Source organism: Neofelis nebulosa, chromosome 16 (genome assembly GCF_028018385.1).
Source record: "Neofelis nebulosa isolate mNeoNeb1 chromosome 16, mNeoNeb1.pri, whole genome shotgun sequence".
NCBI classification, from domain to species: domain Eukaryota; kingdom Metazoa; phylum Chordata; class Mammalia; order Carnivora; family Felidae; genus Neofelis; species Neofelis nebulosa.
Window position 1 is genome coordinate 35593337 of NC_080797.1, and position 6650 is coordinate 35599986.

The 6650-nt window shown below is 42.0% G+C and overlaps 1 pseudogene; it reads left to right on the forward strand.

Annotated features, from left to right (window-relative positions):
- The first annotated feature begins 4160 nt into the window (after nucleotides 1–4160).
- On the forward strand, nucleotides 4161–4905 carry LOC131496959 (keratin-associated protein 9-2-like; annotated as a pseudogene).
- The last annotated feature ends 1745 nt before the right edge of the window (nucleotides 4906–6650 follow it).

Below are 6650 nucleotides of genomic sequence, written 5' to 3' on the forward strand. Positions count from 1 at the left end.
AAAAGATCATATGGTTCTTATCCTTTCTTTTATTAATGTGGTATATCACATTGATTGATTTGCAAATATTGAGCCAGTCCTGCAGCCCAGGAATAAATCCTGCTTGATCACAGTGAATATTATTTTAATGTACTGTTGAATTCGATTTACTAGTATTTTTTTGAGAATTTTTGCATCCTGGTTCATCAGAGATATTGGCCTATAATTCTCCTTTTTAGTGGAGTCTTTGATTGGTTTTGGAATCAAGGTAATGCTTCATAATGAGTTCGGAAGCCTTATTTCCATTTCTACTTTTTGGAACAGTTTGAGAAGAATAGGTATTAACTCTGCTTTAAATGTCTGGTAGAATTCTCCTGGGAAGCCACTGGCTGAGGACTCTTATTTGTTGGGAGAGTTTTGATAACTAATTCAATTTGTTTTCTGGTTATGGCCCTGTTAAAATTGTCTATTTCTTCCTGTTTGTGCTCTGGTAGGTGTTAGTTTCTAGGAATTTGTCCATTTCTTTCAGACTGTCCAGTTTGTTGGCATATAGTTTTCCATAATATTCTTTTATTATTGTTTGTACATCTGTGGTGTTGGTTGTGATCTTTCCTCTTTCATTTGTGATTTTATCTATCTGGGTCCTCTCTCTTTTCTTTTTGAGAAGTCTGGGTAGGAGTTTATCAATTTTGTTTATTATTTCAAAAAACCAGCTTTTAGTTTCATTGGAAAACTGGACAGCAAAATGCAGAAGAATGAACCTGAACCACTTTGTTACACCATACACAAAAATAAATTCAAAGTGGATGAAAGGCCTAAATGTGAGACAGAAACCATCAAAATCCTACAGGAGAAAACAGGCAACAATTTCTTTGACCTCAGCCGCAGCAACTTCTTACTTGACATGTCTCCAGAGGCAAGGGAAATAAAAGCAAAAAGGAGCTATTGGGACCTCATCAAGAAAAAAGCTTCTTCCCAGTGAAGAAAACAATTAACAAAACTAAAAGGCAACCAACAGAATGGGAAAAGATATTTACAAATGACATACCAGATAAAGGGTTAATAGCCAAAATCTATAAAGATCTTTTCAAACTGAACACCCCAGAAACAAATAATCCAGTGAAGAAATGGGCAGAAGGCATGAATAGACACTTTTCCTAGGAAGACATCCAGATGGCTAACAGACACATGAAAAGATGCTCAACATCACTCATCATCAGAGAAATACAAATCAAAACCACAATACCACCTCAAGCATGACAGAATGGTTGAAATGAACAACTCAGGAAACAACAGATGTTGGCAAGGGTGCAGAGAAAGGGGAACCCTTTTTGCACTGTTTGTGGGAATGCAAAATGGTGCAGCCTCTCTGGAAAATTGTATAGAGTTTCCTCAAAAAATTAAAAATAGAACTATCCTACGACCCAGTGATTGCACTACTAGGTAATTATCCAAAGGATTAAAAAATGAAGGGGCACATGCACCCCAGTGTTTATAGCAGCGATATCAACAATAGCCAAATTATGGAGGCACCTGTGTGGCTCAGTTGGTTAAGCATCTAACTCGATTTCAGCTCAGGTCATGATCTCATGGTTCATGAGTTCAAGCCCTGCGTTGGGCTTCACACACTGATAGTTCAGAGCCTGCTTAGGAGTCTCTCTCTCTCTCTCCCTTTCTCTCTCTCATATAAACTTAAAAAAAATAGCCAGATTATGAAAAGAGCCCAAATGTCCATCAATTGATGAATGGATTATATAGATAGATAGATAGATATAGACATAGATATAGATATAGATACATACATAGATATATACATATCTATACATATATACACATATCTATATACATATCTATACATATATGTATATATTGTATACATATATACAATGGAATACTACTCAGCAATCAACAAATGAAATCTTGCCATTTGCAACAATGTGGATGGAACTTCACTTATGCTAAGTGAAATAAGTCAGAGAAAGACAAATATATGATTTCATTCATATGTGGAATTTAAGAAACACAACAGATGAACATAGAGGAGAGAAAGGAAAAATAAGATAAAAACAGAGAGGGAAACAAACCATAAGAGACTCTTAAACACAGAGAACAAACTGAGGGTTGCTGGAGGGCAGGTGGGTGGGGGGATGGGCTGAATGGGTGATGGGTCTCAAGGAGAGGACTTGTTGGGATGAACACTGGGTGTTATATTGTAAGTTACAAATCACTGGTTCTACTCCTGAAACCAACAGTACACTGTATGTTAACTGACTTGAATTTAAATAAATAAAACTTTAAAATAATAAAAAATAATGAATATATATCATAAGACTCATACAATAGAATTAATAGAACATTTTAATATTTGTAATATTTTTGATAGTTCCCAGCTGCAACAATATATATCACAATATATATCAATGGTATAAATATACATATATATGTACCACAATATATATCAATGGTAGATAAGCAAATACATTATATCATATTTATTCATTGGAAAATTATAAAGAAACAGAATTGAAGGAATTTCCTATATAAATCTCACATTCATAATATAAAGTAAAAGTAGCCAATTCTATATTTCCTTTATAAAAAAAATCTAAAAACATTTGAAGTGACTATTAACATATACAATGTGTGAGTCAATAGAACGATAACCTACCTTTGGGTATGATGAAGGATATAATTTGAAGGGGATGAAGTAAAATTCTATTTGCTAACCTGGTATTAGTGACATGGATGTTCATTTGGTGATATTCTATCATATTTAAAATGATTAACTTTAATGCATTATAATTTAAAAATTGAAGAACTTAAAATTTTTTTAAATGTTTATTTATTTTGAGAGAGAGAGAAGTATTAGCAGGGGATGGGCAGAGAAAGAGAGAGAGGGAGAGAGAGAATCCAAAGCAGGGTCCATGCTCAGAGCAGAGCCCGACGTGGGGCTCAACTCATGACCACAAGATCACGACAGAGAGATCACAGAGAGATCACGACCCAACCTGATATCAAGAGTCAGTTGTTTAATTAACTGAGCCACCCAAGCATCTCAATTGAAGTACTTTTTAAAATTAATGTTAATGTCCATGACCCATTTATCAGGGCACTTGTTGGGATGAGCACTGGATGTAATATGTAAGTGACAAATCACTAAATTCTACTCCTAAAACCAGTATTACACTATATAACTAACTTGGACTTAAATAAATAAAAAATAAATAAGATGAATATTAAGCTCTAAAAACATTTGCACATTTTAGAACTCACAAATACCTTAGGTGTCATCTTACCTAGACTACTCCTTCAATTAAAAGAAAATAGGAGAAAAAAATATATAATGAGTTATATGAGGTCAATGACTATGCAAAAAATGAATTAGGATTAAGTCATGAACTTATCCTGCTTTCCCCGAACCACCTCAGTTATATCAATGAAATTCCACGTGCTGGGAAAGCCCTCAGTTCTGAGTATATCAGGACCATTTATTACTCAGGATAACTGACTGATGCTTGCTTAGTCCCAGTGTACTGCTGCTGCTTCTACCCACCTGCTTTGGTTTTGCCTTCCCATATGGAAGATATTATGCCAGACATCCTGTACCCAAAGATCCTTGGATTGGGATATGTAGGTAGCAGAGGGTACTACAACAGACAGAAGCTTATAGGAGTCTTTAATCAGGCTCTGTGGGGGAAACAGACTTGGGCTTATGCATGATTCAGTTCATCTGTGTAAACAGGTCAGCATCATGCCCCTCAACCCAGAGATATTCCCATTCTACGTACAACATAAGGACCAAACCTGGAGAAGGACAACTGTGCTGATCTTACCCAGCTCAGTGAGAACTTGATCACATGCTGTGATGATCACTGAAGCAAACCAATGTTGATGATGTGAATAACTTTCTTTCATCTGAAAATGTTTCTATGAGTTATTCTCAAATAGAAAACATATTAAACACTTATTTTGTAAAAATTCATAATATTTAGGAAACAACTTCCTTTTTTACAATTCCTCTAGTGACTATGGAAAGCAATGTAAACACCAACAAGGAAAGTCCTGCCCATTGGTCTAAACTTTGGGGGTCCAGCGCATAAAAGCCCCAGATCCAGAGGAGGCACCAGAATCTGACAACCTCACCTCTGGACAGGACCTGCCCACCCTCCACCCCTGACACCATGACCCATTCATGCTGCTCCTCTTGCTGCCAGCCTATGTGCTGCAGGACCACCTGCTGCCGGACCACCTGCTGCCAGCCCAGCTGCTGTGGGTCCAGCAGCTATGGGTCCAGCTGCTGCCAGCCTTGCTGCCGCCCAACTTGCTGTCAAACCACCTGCTGCCGGACCACCTGCTGCCAGTCCAGCTGCTGTGGGTGTAGCGGCTGTGGACACAACGGCGGTGGGTCTAGCGGCTGTGGGTTGAGCTGCTGCCAGCCTTGCTGCTGCCCAGCTTGCTGTCACACCACCTGCTGCCAGACCACCTGCTGCCAGCCCAGCTGCTGTGGGTGTAGCGGCTGTGGACACAACGGCGGTGGGTCTAGCGGCTGTGGGTCGAGCTGCTGCCAGCCTTGCTACTGCCCAACTTGCTGTCACACCACCTGCTGCCAGACCACCTGCTGCCAGCCCAGCTGTTGTGGGTCCAGTGGCTGTGGGTCCAGGGGCTGTGGACAAAACTGCTGTGGGTCCCGCTGCTGCCAGCCAGATTGCTGAACCCCCGTGTACTGCATGAGAACCTGCTACCACCCCACCTGCTGCTGCCTGCCTGGGTGCCTAGCCCAGGACTGTGGATCCAGCCGCTGCTAGCCTGACTACTGCCCAATATGCTGTCAGTCCACTTGCTATAGGACCACATGCTCCTGCCCTTGCTGTGTCCAGCTGCTGCAAGCCTTCTTTGTTATTCATCTGCCTATTTAAGAGCTTGTGAATCAGATTGATGAAGTATGGACCACTTTTTTAAAATTATATTCTTCCTTATGTCCTGTGAATCACATGCCCTGTATCCTGCTTCATGTATCCTGCTATGGAGCCATGATCTCTGCTTTGACTCCAGGTCTTTGACTCAGGTCTTCATCCTGTCCCTCTAAGTATCTAGATAAAGAAACAAATCCTTATGACTCATACATGGGTGTCACCAAATAATGAAAGACTTCATATCATTTTTATATTTCAGTCCTCCTATGATGCTTTCTACCTGTCATGATCACTTTGAATATCTCCCTAGATGCAGAAAGTCTTACTTACATTTCTTAATAAATCCTGTTCTATTCTGAATCTCATTTTGTCTCTCTTTTTTTTTTGTCCAGTGCTCCCAATGTGAGAATTTATACACAAGTTGCCTATCAAATGTAATGTCCATTTGGAGCCTCATACAGTCTTCCACAAATTATTATCTCCACTTTTGGATAAGGAAAGTTAACAGCAGAATGTCGTAGCTGACATGGACAGACTCAGATCCCAGACTACATCTCCTTCCCTTTCTGAAGTGCACTTACATTCATATCTCCAGTCGTGTTAGAAAACACCCTGGGTGGAGAAGCCAAGATGGTGGAACAGCATGGAAGTTTTTTGTGTGTCTCGCATCCATGAAATACAGCCAGACCAACACTAAACCATCCTGCACACCTAGAAAACTGATCTGAGGATTAACACAACAATATGCACAACCTGAACCACAGAACTCAGCAGGTACATGGTGTGGAGAGGTGAACCTGAGGAGAGAGAAGCCTTGGAGGGCAGAAAGCTGCTTTTGCATGTGGAGAGAGGATGGAGACAGCAGGGGGTGTGTGGATATGGGAAAAGCACCCCTCCCCAAAAGCAGCTGGAGAGAAAGCGGAAAAGTGGAAACAGCTGCAAGGACTGAACTAAACAGGGAGAAAGGAGAAAGAAGAGGGTTTAAATTCCATTAAGACTGTAAACAGGGGAGTGCAGAGTCTGAAACTCTGCAGCTCAATACCTGGAGGTGCTCTGGTGTGAAGGGCGAATCCTCAGGAGCAGAGTGGGGTCTGGGACATTCTTGGGCCACATGGGGAGAAGCGGTTCCACTGCTGGAAGGACATTTGGTAAAGGCTGTGAGGCCACCTGGGCCCAGCAGACCCCAGAGAATGGCCACATTCGCTGGTGCTGGAACGATGTCATTGGGGGTGAAGCCTGGTGCCAGATGTGTGTTGTGATTTGCCATAATCCCTGAGGTGGTGCTGCTACACTGTCTCATGAACTTTTTCTGGGGTGGGCTGGCACCTGGCCCCGGTCTCTGGGCATTGGCAGCAGCACAGTCCTGCAAGCGTCCCTGGGTGCAGCTGGCACCCAGCCATTGCTCGGTGAGATCCTCCGCAGAGTGTCAAAGACACAGTCCCTCAGAAGTGGGGGGCCAGGGAAGGCAGCCGCATCTGAGACAAAACTCAGGAGGGAGGTGCTGCCTGGGGCTCAGTCATAGACGGTGTGGAAGCAGAGAGTGGACGGAAGCCAAAGACGAAGGACAGGTCCGCGATTGCTGATTGGGGAGAACAGAGTTCCCATACTAGAGACTGGGTAGCTGGGTGACACCATTTTCACTGCTCCCGCCCATGCGCATACGTACCTACAAGCACCACAATCCACCCCAGTAGGCTAGCAACGCCATCTAGTGGAGAACGGAGCCATTACACTAAGCCCGGCCCAACTGGTCCAACC